Source organism: Ochlerotatus camptorhynchus, unplaced genomic scaffold, assembly GCF_037179485.1.
Source record: "Ochlerotatus camptorhynchus isolate MF236.1 unplaced genomic scaffold, CSIRO-AGI_Acam_v1.1 ptg000328l, whole genome shotgun sequence".
Classification (NCBI taxonomy): Eukaryota; Metazoa; Arthropoda; class Insecta; order Diptera; family Culicidae; genus Ochlerotatus; species Ochlerotatus camptorhynchus.
Window position 1 is genome coordinate 2431708 of NW_027040816.1, and position 17135 is coordinate 2448842.

Here is a 17135-nt window from a genome sequence, read left to right on the forward strand (position 1 = left end):
AAGTCATTTTACATCAAGCAAAATTTCATGTGCCACTCCTAAACCATGTCCGACTGAGCTAAAATTGTGCACAAGGTCTTATTTTCGAGACTATGAACATTTTATACATGGTCGGTTTTGGAAATGCAAGATGACCATTTTCATGGGCCCCTACTGTACATACCTATTTACTTAGTATTGGAATACACCTTTCTGTGGGTATGAATCAGCCTTTGGGTGAGTAATACGTTGGGAAAGCCTTTGATTTTTTTTTATTATTGCGTTGGGGATTCACATTGTGCTTTTAATTTAGAGCGGGAACGCGCGCTCGCCCTGATAAAAATGTAAGACCCAAACCAACCTAGATGTAATTATCAACAGTCGTCGTCGTCGTGCGGTTGGGTTGATTCATTCGTTCCGCGAAGCAAACAGAACAATTGATGTGCCGTTCAAAATGAAAAAAAAAAAAACATCAAATTTCATTTGGGGAACTCGAGAACGTGCCAATTGAGTGCATAACAATCCATTGTCGCCTCCGCCGTCATTCCGTTTTGCTTTAACGACGCAATCGTGCAAAGTCTAACCAGGGAAACATGGTTTTGCGTTTTGAGAGCTACTAATTTTTCGCCCCAGTTATGACGACAATCGAGAGTGATGATGATGGCGCGCAAAACATCGGATCATTGGAGCAAATATGTTTGCGCACCCGCAGTCGCGTTGAGCTACTGATACTGCTCACTTGAGTTAATTGGATCAACACCTACGGGCCCGGCTCTATTAGTATGACCCACGAGTGGAGCAAACGGATTGATTGATCGAAATCGAGGGGGGCGTGGTCCGTCTACTGATGGCTGGCGTGACTTGGATCAAATAGCATCTAACCGAGCCGAGAAGCCGGGAGCGATCATCAAGGGCAATCGCAGTAGTTGAATGTTCTTAATATAAAAGTTGATTTGTAGGAAATTTTGATACGTGACTGACGAACGGTTAAAAGTGGATTCCAATGGAAGAAAGAACAATGACGTAGGAACGATCACGATTGGATGGTTCGTGACGCAACTTGGCGCGATAAGGGCTAGTAAACTGACGGGGCTGAGTTTTAAAAATAGTTCATGTGGGGGTACGAGATGCTGGAAGCTGATTGCTAACAGAGGAAATTCCTTCTCTCTGTGTAATGAAAATCGACACATGCTCTTGAAAACTTTTGAATTGCAGTTTATCTGTTGCATTTCATTGCCACCTACAAGTTTCCTTATGCGGTAATCGTCCGTGAGACTTGATAATCAATTTGGCAGACCGGGACGTGAATCTTTTCTGCTCACGAGGATGATTGGCAAAAGTTGTAGAATTTCACAACTAATGGAAATATTTTCAATAGATTAACAGCATGGTTTTGTTGTTTTTTAAATCTTCATTTGTTTTAAATTCAAATTAAATTACATTTCAGTTTAACCACACAGAACAAACACCCAAGCTTAAACAAATTGTTCGAAAAATTATGTGTAAAAGTTCAAATTAAAATACGTTAGAAACACATACGGAATGTTGTGACTCGAGTTATCACTTATTTGGGTTGATCTTATTGACCGTGTATCCAAATGAACTGTCAAATCAGTTCAAAGCAAACAAGACAAAACAACGGAAATCAATCGAGTTTCTGCGGAACCATTATTTTCGAATAAAAACAGGGTGTCTACTCAATCCAAGGAATCAAATTCCCTGAGTTTTCCAGGTTTTTCCAGGCCGGATGAAAAAAATTCCAGGTGCATACAAATTATACACATTATTATTTTATATATTTATCCATCTAGAATTCCTTTTATGTACTTATTAATTTATGTTATTTTCGATTGTTCAAACTTGGGCGTTGGTACTTATAAGTCGGCACAGCAAATAAGCTATTGAATATTATAGCAGAACAGATGCACATAGGTTGTTTAATGTTAATTTGTACAATTTATGTTTAGTAAATGCACCAATAGTGGAGGTACGTTAGTACAATGTACTTCTATAGCGGCTTAGGGAGACTCTATAAGCCACCATAGGAACACATTGCACTAAAGTACCTCCACTATTGGTGCATTTATCCTACACATAATTCGCGAAAAGAAATTATATCCATGTTGTATTGTATTGTATTGTATTTGGGTTTTGCAATCACATTAGTTATTCATACAGTAGCATGCATTACGTCAATCAATATTACATTCTTTTTTGGTATTTGTCTAGTATTTTTTTAATTCAAGAATATAAATACAAGTAAGAAACCTGTCTATACTATTTCGATAAAACGATATATCAAAATTTGATAACAATATGCTTTCAAAAACAAAATATCATTTTGATAACATGTTTGAATCCAACTCTGTTTGGAAGATCAAGATAGAATAAATCATGGTTTCACAAGTCTAAAACCTCTTAAGGTCCGTTTAGACTATCTGATTTCTTGGTCTGATTTTGACCGCCGCCATAATGAAAAATCTGCTTGAATTTACTTTCGACACACTTTGTCGAACCCCCCTGTTTGCTGGTGTTCACACTGCTTGCACATGTCGAGAGAACTGTCAATTTAGATTTCAAAACAAAATTGTATCAGTAATCAAAAGTAAATACTTCCATCATGAATTACCGGAAAACTGCTCTAGTTTCGGCAGACGTATTTGCTTTTATTATTTTAAATAAAATAAGAAAAAGAAGGTGAACTTTGTGGAGCAGGGAATGGTTGCTCAAGAGGAACACCGGCAGGGATTTGGCTCATCTTGTCCATCAAGAGCTGCGATATGAAGATGAAAATGGATTTCAAAACTTCGCCAGAATGTCGATACCAACTTTAGACAAGCTAGTGGGAAAAGTTCTCACTAGATATACATGATTCCTTGAGTTCTGAAAATTTCTGTTAACAACTGAATTCTGCAAGGTCTTCAAACCTTTTGACGTCCCTAAAGTTTTGTTTCTGTTCTCCGGTAAAATTTCTTTAAAGATCAACAATCTTTCCTGACAATCTGCAAATGTCTCGGTAGTTCTACAGATTTCTTGGAAGTTCTGTGTGTTCTTCAGAAGTTCAGCAAATTTTCCTAAAAACCTACAAAGTTCCTGAATCCCTGAAGATTTAAGATCCTTGAAGATCAACAATTATCTGATGTTCACAAAATTTCTCATAATCTACAAACTTCTCGAAAGTTCTGTAATTTTCTCTGCAGATTTTCATGATTCAATGAATATCTGCAAATATCTCTGAACATCTATACAATTTTCTAAAGAATTGAAAGATTATCTAGAAATTTTTGAGCTTACCGGAAGTTTTTTTTCTGCTCTAAAAATCTACGAACTGCCCTGAAGCTCAATAAATTTCACAGTAGATCTCCGAACTTTTCTAAAGTTCTTTAAATTTCTTTGTGGATTCTTGATCTAAAGATCGGCGAACTTTCCCGAAGATCTGTGAGTTTTGCTGAAGTTTTGCAAATTTTTCTAAGAACGTACGAACTTTCTGACGTTCTACAGACTTCTCTTAAGGTCTACGGACTTCTCTGAAGTTCTTTAGATCTATCTATTTCCGACTACCATGGAGTTCTGCAAAATCTTGTACTTTTGTACTTCGCTGCGATTTGTTTCTGGAATTGAGGTGCTTTTCTGACATTTAACGACTTTTTCTGAAGATCTCACATTTGTGTGAAACTGTGAAACTTTCTGTCAAATTCCTGCAAATATCTTTGAAGTTCTGTAAAGTTGTCTTAAGCTCCGTAACTCTATTCCCAAGATCTTCAAAAAAAACTTGAGGCTCAATAAATTTCTCAGTAGATCTGCAAACTTCTCTGATGTTTTGTAAATTCCTCTAGGGTTACCCTGAAGATTTGAAAATTTCCTTGAAGATTACCTAAAGTTGTAAAAATTTATCTGAAAATATTTGAGCTTCTTTGAAGTTTTAAATGTCTCTCTCAAGATCTACAAATTTTCCTGAAATCGTGTATATATTTTTTTTAAATCGCTGAACTTCCCTGAAGTTCTGCAATTTTTACTGAACATCCATTAACATTTCTGAGATTCTTGTCATTTTTTCTGAAGTCCTGTAATTTTTTTCAAAGTTATGTAGCTTTGTTCTGAAGATGTACGAACTTTTCTGATGTTGAATAATGTTTCGAGGATCTTCAAACTTCTGTCAAATACTTAATATTTCACTGTAGATTCTTGGACTTGTCTGAAGTTATGCGAATTTCCCTGAAGATTTGTAAAATTTCGCTTATAGTTTTACAAATTGATTTGAAATTAATTTGGTTGCTTGAAGTTTTGAAATTTTTTTTGAACATTTATCTGAAGATCTACGACCTCTCCTATGATTTTGTTTTTATGAATTTCTGTTAATAACTTTTAATTTGTTTGTAGTTCTGTTCTCAAGATCTACGAACTACCCTGAAGCTCAACAAATTTCTCAGTAGATCTCCAACCCTCTCTGAAGCTCAAAAAAAATTCTATGTTGGGTCTCAGACCTGCTGTCTGGCATGCTTATTCTTATACAATACATGCTTCGTATGCTTCCTTTTGACGGTTGCCAGTCTCTCTTTTTCGGCTGTTTCCTTTTTACGACGATTTTGATCCTCCACATACAAATCAGCGAAGAGCGAGCGTGACAAGACTCTCTGAATGAACTTGTCTCGTTCGCACACGTTGTCTTAGCTGTCAGATGCTTGTCAAGTTCAGTGTCCTTAAGAAACGTTTCGAGAAACTGAACGAAAAACTTCTTTTGAATTACGAATGAAGTGATAATTGGAAAATTTCCTGAGTGGAACCAAAATTCCCTGAATATTCCAGATTTTTCCAGAAAAAAAATAAAATTCCCTGTAAATTCCCGGTTTTACAGGTTTTTACAGGTAGCAGACACCCTGAAAAAACTAAGTTTCCTGTAGATATACAACCGTTTTTCGTTCCAATTTAAACTGGGCATAGTAGTCAGGAGCAAAACTCACTTTTCTTGAGTTCACTGGCAGTGTATCTTCAAATGATTCAGTGAGGTTGTGAACTCCAATTAGCCCTCATTTAAATTCAGAAAAATGTGGGAAGATTTGAACACTGCTTGCCCTGCATCCGTTCTTCCAGGAAATCGAAAAGCATCCGGGGGAAATGGGCGGAACATAACCTTTTCGTTGCAAGCGCTCGGACTCCACGTGAGAAGAAAATGTCCTGTAGTTCGGGCAATTCAGAATCCTTAGGAAAATTGTGAAAAGATTTTCGCTTGGTAACACCTTGTCTATTTGCGCACCAATAAAACTCGCACTTGCGGCCCATGTTTTGATCGGTTTTTAACAAACTATGTTTTGCTCACAACAATTTTGACATCATGTTAAGATGACGTCTGCCGGTCATCGACGTCGATGGACAGTGACACTAGCGCCACCACGATATTGCTAGTTTCAAATGTCTAAATTTCTTACACACTTTAGGAATTTTACTTGGATGTCTGTTCTCTGTGTTTTAAGCTAGGTGCTCCGAAAGTGTGCAAGTGCTAAGTGTGTTTCATTTTTTTTTCCTTTATTAGAGAGACTTTCAGCCGTGGGCTGGTTCGTCTCTGAAACCTCCAGAAAGAGGTTTACCTAGTTAGTGGTAGGTAGTGGTTCTTTTATAGAGTTTGAAATGTTTGTTTGCTGTCAATGTTGTAGTAGGGTGTCCCAAAATTGCACTATGTCTGCAAATCTGGGGGCTCACCCTCCAAATGATAGCTAAGGATGTTACAAACAAACTTTTGTATGGCGACAACTCTGGGAAATGTTTTTTAGAGGTCGCGCCGACGAGATTTTTGAAAAAAGTCCATTTTTCATAGCTATTATCAAATAAATATTTTTAGTACTTTAAATTTCAGTGAAACCTCACCCTTTTATATTTTTTGCAGATTCCCGAAGGGTCAAAACTATAAGAGAAAAAATTGCTACGACATGTTCTGTGTCCAATTTGTTAGTTACAATTTTCAAATTCTCTAAAATGATGTTTTTTTGGTACAACACTGAATTCAACCCTTAAAAGTGGGTGTTAAAAATAGCGCTATTATCAATCAATTGCAGCAGAAAGATTGAAAATTTCATGGGCAAAACAAATCACCTACTTTGTTGCAAATCACTTGATAAAATTTGTTTCGAAGTTTCTAGAATTCAATAGGAGGATATATGAGCGGAGAGCAAGCAGAACCAAAAAAGAAAATCATGCCACCAAAAACCAAGCTCAAGTCGGATCTCATCACCGGTATTGCGAGGAAGCATTTGCCCAGAAACCGTTTGCCGTCGGAGTTGGCCGTCATCACGTACTTTCGATTCAAGCATGAAACCCAACAACTTTCAATCGGAAAAAAAACCATTCAAGTTGTGGCTACCGAAGCTGCTTGCATATCAATGGTACACTGCTTGAGAAGTTTTTCGGAAACTCAACCGGAACTTTGTTTGTCACCTGCTGGCTCCAGAATTCTGCACGGACAGTACCGTTTCGTAGCTCTTCATTGATGTGGTTCACGCTTATGTTGAAGAAGTAACTCAACCGCATCCTACACATCTTCAAAGCTGGCAATAGCTCTGATTTTTCTTCTTGAAGGCCTTACTTTGGCATTGCCATGTCACAACGAGCTAGGCAACCCTCCTAACAACGTTTCGCTTGTCTGATTGAAAGTTGAACCAGAGTTGCCGCCATACAAAAGTTTGTTTGTAACACCCTTAGCTATCATTTGGAGGGTGAGCCCCCAGATTTCCAGACATAATGCAATTTTGGGACACCCTAATGTTGTAGTCTTCTTGTTGTCTATGTAGTAGTCTCCTTAATCGCGTCCTTCTGTGAGATATTCGAGAGTTGTTGTGTGGTTACTGGGAGTCATTGTGATGTTTTGCGGAAGGTCCTGTTTTGTTGCGGTAAAGCAGCGTACCGTATGCGTGATAATGTTTGCACCATTAAGTAAAGTCAAAATTTAAAAAAAATCTAAAAATTTCGTTTTCGATTTTTTTTATTTATTCAAAGGGGGGATGTTTGTCAGAGTCTTAAACTATGTTAATCATCGATCGAGTTTCCACTTGCTGCAATTACGGCCTCCATACGCTTCCGGAATGCGTGGCAGGTTCTAATAATGTAGTCTGGATCCATTTCTCTCCAGGTACGGGTCAATGTTTGTCTGAGGCTTGCTGTACTCGGGTGGCGTTTAGAACAGGCCTTGGCCTTCATAACGCGCCATATTGAGTAATCCAACGGATTAAGATCGGGGCTGGATGGCGGCCACATATCCTTCGCCCAGAACGGAAAATGTTCCTGCAGCCACTTCTGAGTGCGGTTCGAGGTGTGGCACGGAGCCCCATCTAGTTGAAATACCACATTTGGCTTCGTACCGGACTGTTCTTCGATCCACGGGAGAACATACTTTCTTAAAATCCCGATGTAGACCTGTGTGTTGACCTTATCGCCTTCTGGAATGAACACCGGGTCCATTTTCTTGCCATCGGAAGCCACCAATCCAAACACCTAACGCTAGCAGAATGCTTGGTCAGATACACGTTCTTGTGCTCGTCGGCCACGTCTTTTACCGGAAGAGAACTAATATACCGGTCGGTTCTGGAATTTGATACGGGATCGACGGTAAACATGCTCTCGTCGGTGAACAGGATTACCGGATTTTTTCGCTTAAGGAAGTTCAAGATTTTCTTGCAACGTTCGACTCGTAGCTCCCGGATGCGGTTGGTAATCATGTGAGTTTTTTTTCCGTGCCCTCGATTTTGCTCCGCAATCTTCCTTTACGATCTTCCAAGCCGTAAAGTCACTGATCGCGTTTTCCTTTGCCATTTTCCTTATTGAACGCACTGGATTCACCTGAATCTTCCTTTTGATAGCAGCGATAACCCTCGGAACCCAAGCTGACCTCGGACGACCTGTGGCCACCTTCGTGGATAGTTGTCCTTTCTTTTTTCGGTCTAAAACCTTTTTGACGGTCCACCGCGACACTCCCACGGCGATTGAAATGTCTTTTTGCGACATTTGCGCGTGGGACAAATCACGAATACGCTGCCACTTCGTCATGGTGCAACTGTCAAACTAATGTCGTTTTCGTTTTTGCGGTGTAGCACTGGTGTAGTGTAAGCAGGAATAAGCGCGAGTCTTTGACAGCTCAACATCATTTGTTTGTAAACAAAGGTGCATCCTACACGGAAATAGAAAACTACCTAATATTAAGTTCAAAAGAACCTAAAATTGGCTTCTTCCGGTAGAACTAAACGATTGGGTAAATATCGCTTTCGTTATTAGGTTCTTTTTACCTAACGTTTAGGTACTTTCAAAAGAACTCATTAATAGGTTTAAAAAAACTTTGATTTGACAGAAAAATGTTAATGATCGTAAATATCCTGCAAAATATAACTAGGTATCACTCATGTTCATTTTCACGTTCGAATAGTATTCCACACTTAACACGAACGTTGGTGTATTGATTTGAACTTTTTGTAAAACGTTTCCTGCAAATCTGCTCCATAATGTTGTTGGATTCCGCACAATACATTCGCGAAACTCAACTGTTCTTTTTTAATTTTAAACAATTAAATGCAAATTAAATTAAACCCCTTATTAACTGAGATAATCATTTTCTCTATCTTGCATTCACGTCCAATTCAAATCGGATCCCTGATCAAATCTCAAAAAAAAAATTTCAAGTTTCAAATAACTCAAAATTACGTAGAAATTACTCAACGTGTTGTTTACTTGAGCGAACTTGACGTTGGGTAGTTTAAACTTAATTTTGGATGAAAAAATTGTGCCCGCTCAGTTGACAGCAAACTTTCGTTGAAGTCGGTCGCGTCGCGTTTTCAGTCGAAGTTGTCGAAGTGTTTCCGTGTTCAATTATAATAGTAATTTATATTGGTGAAAGGTACTTTGTGTGTGGCAGGATTTTTACCTTGTTCCGTGAGGCCGCTCTCAATATTCCGTAACTAAAATCTTCTTCGTTATATGGTATTCCCCCCATCAGCAAAATCGGCGTTCCAACTAATTTGAAGGTTATGTTTTTCCTCATTTCTTTGCAGGATCCGGGTTTCCCGATCAGAGCCAGATATCACTGTCCCTCGAAATCGGTCCAACGGCATATCCCGCCCGTGAAGTTTTCGGACTTGTCGTGACTGCATCCAGAAATACAGTGAAACTACCGGTTGGTCGGTGGTAGTTGTGCGGCTCCGTCGAACGTATAAAGACCACACACTTAAACAGAGACCCTGAGTTCGGTAAATAAAATTACCGTCTTAGATCGGTAATCCTAAAAATTACAGATGTTTCGGTATTTTCTCGCTATATTGCTGAAAACTGTAAATAAAATTACCGAATTTCGGTGATTTCATTTCAATTCAACGAAAACGGTAAAAAAAAATACCGGCAGATCTGTAAATCAGCTTAATCACTGACTTCGGTGAAATATTTTACTGACGTTTCGGTAAACAAAGCGTTCCATTACCGAGTTCGGTAGCTTTCACAGCGAGAAACGTCAAATCCGCCGTAATGTGTTTTCGACCTTTAAAAAAAAGTGTGTAAGTGGAAAATGTTATGAAAAACAAAAGTGAAATGATGGAGGCTTTTATGGACCAGCTGCAACGCATAAAGATGATCAAATCGTAGATATTTTCCGTAAGTAATGGTATTTCGTTATCTAAAAAACACCTATTGTTACAGATGGCCGATGTTGTTGCTTGTTTTTTCTGTCGGTCGCAAGTACCAGGCTATGTTACCGGACTGCACCGACATATCAATGACCATATAAGAAGAGAAATTTTATACCGGCAGCAATTTTCAACTTTAATACATTGACCACAACTGGAGCCAAATATTTGCATGGATTGCAGTGACCGCCAGCGCTACGAGTAAGTTTTGGGTTTTTAGATTTACGAAAAGCATATCCGTAAGAATAAAATAAAATAAAGGATAAGGAAAAATTATTTAATTCAATTGATAAAACCAAGAAAATACCTTGAAACAATATTTAAGCGAATTAAAGTTAAGTCGGTAACCTTTTAAAAAACTACAGATCTTTCGGTAAATTTTATTTTCCATATCGACTTCAAAATTACAGTTCTCCGGTAAAGTCGATTACAAATCATGCTTATTTTTTCGGTAAACGTTACCGATCGTTCGGTAAATTTGACAGCTAATTTTGCTGATTCAGTTTACAGATTTTTCGGTAATGTTCTCGATTACCGAAAACATTACCGACCGTTCAGCTGTTGAGAATTCGGTAAATGAATTACCGAAGTCGGTAATTTTTTCTTAGTGTGCAGAACGAGGTGAAGCAGTGTGGCTCCATCGAGCGTTACCAGCAGTTCCGTAATCCGTGCTGATTTCATATCCCGTCCGCGGAGCACCCGGAGTGCGTATTCGAGACCACGTTCAAAGTAAAGTGCCACCAACGACGAAGTGCCTCGTCGATATCCGGTCAGCAGAAAGAGGAGTACCAGTGCGGCTTCGGCGGAAGAAAATTGCAGGGGGAAGATTAACCGTGGTGATTTCAGTGGTTGTTTGGATACGTTTACACTACGGAGGTGGCACGCAATCGTAAGTTTGTACTGATATTTTTTAGTTAATTAAATGCTCAATGGTTTTGTTTTTGATTGCAGAAGTTGAACGTGATTGAACGAATCGTACTTGACGGTCCGTCGTACGCTGCATACAGTCAGTCACAGTTGAACCAACGGTGTATCCCATTTGTGGAGCGTCAGGAGTGCGTAGTCGTGATCACGCCTAGAAGTCAGAAGAAAAAGCTCCGATTTTTACAACCGAGTACACCTTAGTTTATTTGTCGGGTGTGTCCGTTGTTACGATCCGCTCACCAGAACGAGGTGTGGTTGTTTGGCTTTATCAAGCGTTAAGAGGAGTAGCCAGATCCGTGCTGATTTTAGCGGTTGCGTAAGTTTGTTCGGGTATTTGAGTGTAAATTCAGTGTAAAATGTTATTTTTTCCATTGCAGAAATTGAATGAACCGAACTTAACAGTTCGTCGAACGTAGCACGCAGAATCACAGTCGCAGTCGAACCAACAACGTATCCTGTCCGTGGACCGTTCGGAGTGCGTAGTCGAGACTTCATCCGAAGTAAATTGTCACCAACGACGAAGTGCCTCGTTGTTGTCCGCTCACTGGAAAGAGGTGGACCAGTGCGGCTCCGTCGGGAGTAGAGAGCAGTTGGCAGATTAACCTTGTTGAGTTCAGTGGTTGTTTGGATACGTTTTCACGTGTTGAACGTGGTTTAACAAACCAAAGTTGATAGTCCGTCGAACGCCGTATAAGCTAAGTCCGAGTCGAACCAACGGTGTATCCCGTCCGTGGAGCGTCAGGATTGCGAAGTCGAGACCACATCCAAAGTGCCACGTTGCTTTTCGCTCACCGATACGAGGTGTAGCAGTGCGGCGTAAAGAGCGGTTGTTTTCATTCGTTTTCCCTACGGAGGTTGCATGCAATCGTAAGTTTGCAAGAATATTTTTCCTTAAATTCAGTTCTAAATAGATTTTTCATTGCAGAACTTGAACGAACCAAACTCGACAGAAAAGGGAGAAGCTCCGAGAGGATCCGATTTGTACAACCTTGTACAGCTTATTGGACTTGTCTAGTGTATCTGTCGAGTGTCCCGAGTGCGTAGTTCCTTGCAGGTGCTGTTTTCCGACCAGAACCGGGAAAATGGAAGGACTTGGACGGAAATTGGACGGCGATGTTTACGCCAAACTAACAGGTGAGTTTTGATTATGAGATCTTAGACTTGAAAAAGTTAAGGAATCTTGGATACTTGCATTGCATAAAATACCAATCAGATTCCTAAAATTTATCAAGATCTTAAAAGCTCATTAGTATTTTAAAAGTGCTGGTTTTGATGAACTTATGAAAATGTTAATTAGGAAAAATAATTGTTTGCTAAACGTATGCCTGGGCTAAAACAAATCGGTAGCTTCAATGTTCTTGATTCTTCAAATTATGCAAAAATCCAAGAAGGATGAAAACATCAAGTTTCAACTTTTTCAAGTAATTTCAAACTTTTGAGGTCTGTTTCATAACATTTTAAAGTGATTTCATACTTTTTTACCTGATTCACTTCATGTTCAAGCGGCTCCAAACTTTTAAAGTCTGATTCACTTGATATTCAAGTAATTCCAAACTTTTTATGAGTGATTAAAACAAACAATTGTAAACATGTAATTGTAAAACAATTGTAGTTCGAATCCATATCATTTTAAAGTGGTTCTTTACTGTTCAGGTCTGTTATACTTCATAGGGAAGTTTAATAAATTACGTCACGCAAAAATGGCCAATTTTCAAACCCTCTCACCTCCCCCTGTGCTGCATTTTTAAATGAACATTTTTTTGTATGGAACGTCACGGATTCCAAAACTTCCCTCCCCCTAATAGCGTAAGATAATTAATAGACGCACCCATACTCAAATGAATCCAAACTTTTAAGGTCTGTTTCACTTTATATTCAAGCGATTCCAAACTTTTCAGGTCTGATTTACTACATTTCCATGTGATTCTAGACTTTTTAGGCCAGATTCACTTCTTTATTCAAACGGTTCCAAACTTTTGAGATCTAATTCACTCTATCCTTAACTGATTCCAAACCTTTTATGAGAGATTCATTTTATAATCAAGCGATTCACTTTCAAGCGATTCCAAACTTTTCAGGTCTGATTCACTTTATATTGACGTGCTTTCAAACTTTGTAGGTCTGATTTACCTGATATTCTAAACTTTCAAAGTCTGATTCACTATATATTCAAGCAATTCCAAATATTTCTGCTCGAATTCTCTTCATTTTCAAGCAATTTCAAAGGTCCGAGACTTGATTCATTTTATATTCAAGTGATTGCAATTTTTTATGAGTGTTTCACTTCATATGCAAGTGATTCCAAACATTTCAGTTCGAATTCAAACGTTCAATTATTTTTCAAGAATTTTTAGAGACTTTTCAGGTTTGATTCACTTTATAGGTACAAAAATGTTAACTTTACAAATCTGATTCGATTCACTTCCACTGGCGGAGACAAGGGGGGCACGTGCTCCCCATCTCCGAAGTCACGGATACCCCAAGCACCCTTCTGAAGCAGTTGTTTCAGGGTGCTTTGAAATTTTCAAAGTGAAATCTGGTGCCCATTGTGAAAATTTTCAAATTCCATATAAAATGTGGCGCTCCCAGGAAAATTTTGAAATTTTCCAAGTGAAATCTGGTGCTCACTGTGAGAATTTTCAAGTTCCATATTAAATCTGGCGCTCCCAGGAAAACTCTTAAATTTTCGAAGTGAAACCTGGTGCCCACTGGGAGAATTCTCAAATTCCATTTAAAATGTGGCACTCCCATAATGTCACTTCAGAACATATTAAAAAATTATTTATCTTTCTTTGTCTTATGATGGATTTATTAATCAGTGTTTTATTTTGCAGTGTGAATCCGACGATACTGACATCAACGTATTGAATATACACGCCAGTAAAACAGATCTCCCACCGCACATTGTATGCATTGGAGATCTGTTCAAGCACGGGTCATACCACATATTTTTTGAAGGAAACGTGATTTTATGTGGTGGATCTTCAGCACAAGTCGTCGATGTATTTTTCAAGATGTTTGCAGTATTTGGCGTTCCCGTACCCGTGCTTCTTCGAAAAATACATGAGCTTATTTCGCTCCGAGTTTTCAAAACGATTGAGAGTTGACGCAGCCAAACGGTCATCAACTTGGCGAAGAGGTTTGAAGAACATGAAAATTAAAACAGAAAAAGAAACATAAAATTTGTTACATGACTATTTGTTTATTGGATTCGGTCCATATGTTTACATTTGCCTATTTTGTATTTTACTTTTTGACAGAAGCTGATATTTCAAAAAATAAGCAAGTTGTTTCGAAATGAATAAAAATAAACAAAAATGTTAATAAAACTTCCTGTGGAAGAAAATAACTAAAAGATAAATAAAAAGATTAACAGCGGGTTTTTGTTTCATTTTGTTTCCCCCTTATGCACACTTCATTCCAAACTGGGTAAATGTATGCGTTTTCATTTAGGGTGAGTGAGCCAGTTTTGGCACTTCTTAAAATATGTACCAGTTTTGGCATTAGCCCGTGTAATTTGTATGAAGTAGGGCCAAAATAGGAACCATTACGCTTATGGGATTGTGCCAAAACTGGAACACTTACCCTATTAAAAATTTAAGTAAAAGTGCCAGTTTCCGTCAAATCTTCTTGGTGTCTTCAGTGTACTTATTCCTTATGATGCAAGCAATAAGTGCTCCGAAGACACCAAAACGATTTGGCGACAACTTGCATTTTTATCGCACTTTTTGGGGTAGCCTAGTTTTAGTTGCAGTCATCAATATTTCCTGTATTCTATTTTTTTGGAAACTACCTAATTTTAAGTTTTTTTAACCTAATTTTATTATTTTTAACGTTAGGTAAAAACTACCCATCCAATACTTTAGGTGCAGGAACTTATTTTTGGGTTCAATGGGTAGAACTCAATTTTAACTTCCCGCACGGAACTAGGTAGTTGGGTAGATTGAACTTAATATTAGGTAGTTTTCTATTTCCGTGTAGTGTTCTGGATGCACTTCCACAGTTATTAATTGAGAGCTTTCGATGTCTGTACCATTTTTGTATTAGTATAATTGTGTGGTAAGTACAATCATACTCTCCCAGGGAAGTCGAAAAATTTTCAACCCGAAAAATTCCTAGACCGGACCCAGTCACCTCCAGCATGATCTTGGTTTGTAGCTGTGCCTTTACCGACTGAGCTAAGGGAGGCCCCATATTTTTTTCGTTTGGGACCATGAGGTTGACCATGAATTCCAGATAGCGCTTTAAACCAATTTTTTTAGATCCCCCGCTGGGATCTCCCGAGTGCATAGTGCCGCTTTTCTTCCGGAGGCCGCTCCTCGTTTACGCGAATGCCAACGTATCCAGCGATACAGACAAAGGTGATGTTTCTGGGTGCGTATTTTTGGATGGCTTGAATCCACAGGTGTTTGGCTAGATCAGAGTCGAGGGCTTGTACTACGCTCGCGGAGTCAGTGAATACGACAAACGGCTTATTTGAAGGAGTAGTGGCGGCGATGAAGGCAGCGGCAGCTTCCGCCGAGATGATGGAGTATTGATTAGCTAGTCGATAGCATACGGACCGAGATTCCAATGCCGACACCACCACACGAGACTGAGCCATCGGAGTACCGGATGGTGTAATTATTATACCTGGTTCTCTGGAGCTCTGCGACCGATCTCATAAGCGTAGGTGAATTGGTACCTGCTTTGAAGTTCCTCTTCATCGTCAAGTCGGTAGTGGTTCCAACCTCTGGCTCCGCACCAGTGAACCTTGGACACCGGAGGGAGCTCCAGGTTGGTGGTATCTGAGAGGAGCTGTTTAACCTCGGTGAGGAGGAATGCTCTCCCATCTAAGCCTTCTGTCTTCTCCTCGAAGCTGATCGATCGGTTGCAGATAGTCTGAATAATTAGTCGTTCAAACCGTAGTACCATAGAGGTAACTCTAAGACCAGAAGGTCCCGAAGAAACGTGCTCAACTTTTGGGCTCAGCTCTGGTACTCTCTTCGGTCCGAAACTAATTGATGCACCTTTCGAAACATATGAAAATCCACTAACCCCTCATTTTATCTGTCATTTTTTCATAGCGAATCAAAACAAACATAGTGTAGTACTAGAATTTCGTCTAGAATTGGGTACGTTAATCGATTTGCTTGGGACCAATAGCCTAGTCAAGTAGTGAGCCGAATTAAAATCGTCAGTTCCCACCGGTTGGTAATTTTTATACCAAACATTTGCAGCCAGAGAAGGTTAGGCTCTTTGTTTAAGTAATTTTCCGCTGAACTTTCATAAATACCACATCAAGCCATTAAAATAATTCATTTGAGCACCCACAAACTCACGATTCTATTGAAGATTTTATTAATTTACAATAATCCTTAAACTACACCGAGTAATGAAATTGTATGAGACTAGCGAGATCAATAATTTTTTTTCAGAGAATATTAAAAAATATCTCCATAATTTAAAAAAAAATCCGTGAGTTCCCCTGATTTTCCAGTTTTTCCAGGTAGTCGACACCCTGTCATGCTCAAATAATGTTTCCACTTCACCTCTTCGATGCAACGATTTCAGTCACCTGTTCCACGGGTTGTGAATAGATTGCATGAGAAATCCTTGCTGATGAAAAGAGGACCTCAAGTTGCACATCCCCTACCATGTCATTATCATGGAAACCGGTTTGCCGTGAATGTTTGGGACTTTCCCCTTGTGGACAAAATCTGAAAATAATTTTCTTCGAAAGATCCTCCGTGTGCAGCGAAACCGCCAACAGATAATGTTCAATCCTCACATTCGACAGTAGGCAAGTGCCGAGTAAACAAATTCCCAGAACGCGACCTAGGGAAAAGCAAAAATACCAAACTACCCCGCAGCTGATCCGATCGGATGAACGGCGAGGAATTCCCAACCGTTTGTTATTTATTCAAACAGCGCAACAGGCAGACGTCCGCCGTCTGTTCTTATGTACATGTAGGTATAGCTATAGCAGGCATATATACAAAGGTAGTTTGCGCTCGCGCCACCATAATCTAATCAAGGTGAGGGAGGAACGGCCTCTGCGCAGCGTCGTTGTCGTCGCCGTCGGAAGGGTGGGGAGGGGGGCAAGCGCGTGAAGCAAAACAAACATGTTCTTTGCAGGCATCTACTGAATCATAGTGACTATAATTGGGACGGTTGCGCGGCGAAGCAGGCCTGGGTCACGAGTTTGAAGAAGCACTAACTACATACTGCTAACTGTTTCAGCTGTGTAAGATACCTAGATAGGGGTTTGTACTTGTTTCTCGTAGGAGGGTCACCCAGGAATGCAATAATCGTCATCCTCATCACGTGCAAATGTTGCAGATTTGTGGATCGCAGTTGGCTTCTTTGCTCTGCCGCACCAAAGGTCAGTTTGCGGATTGCATCATGCATTTGACCGTAGCACACGCCTCCCTTGATTATTGGCCTCCAACCAAACGAAGCGTCGTCACCCGCCGTACCGCTGTAATCACATTCTTTCACCGCCACGCTGTTAATGGGTGATTTGTATTCAGGTGACGTTCGCTTATCGGATTCACCTGCAATCTGAGCAATTCCGCGCGCAATGTTTGATGAAGCGAT

The 17135-nt window shown here is 39.5% G+C and overlaps 1 protein-coding gene across 2 annotated transcripts in view; it reads right to left on the reverse strand.

Moving 5' to 3' along the window:
• LOC135708174 (electron transfer flavoprotein beta subunit lysine methyltransferase-like) overlaps positions 1–17135 on the reverse strand; it is a 91465-nt gene that overhangs the window by 72495 nt on the left and 1835 nt on the right. The window lies entirely within an intron of this gene.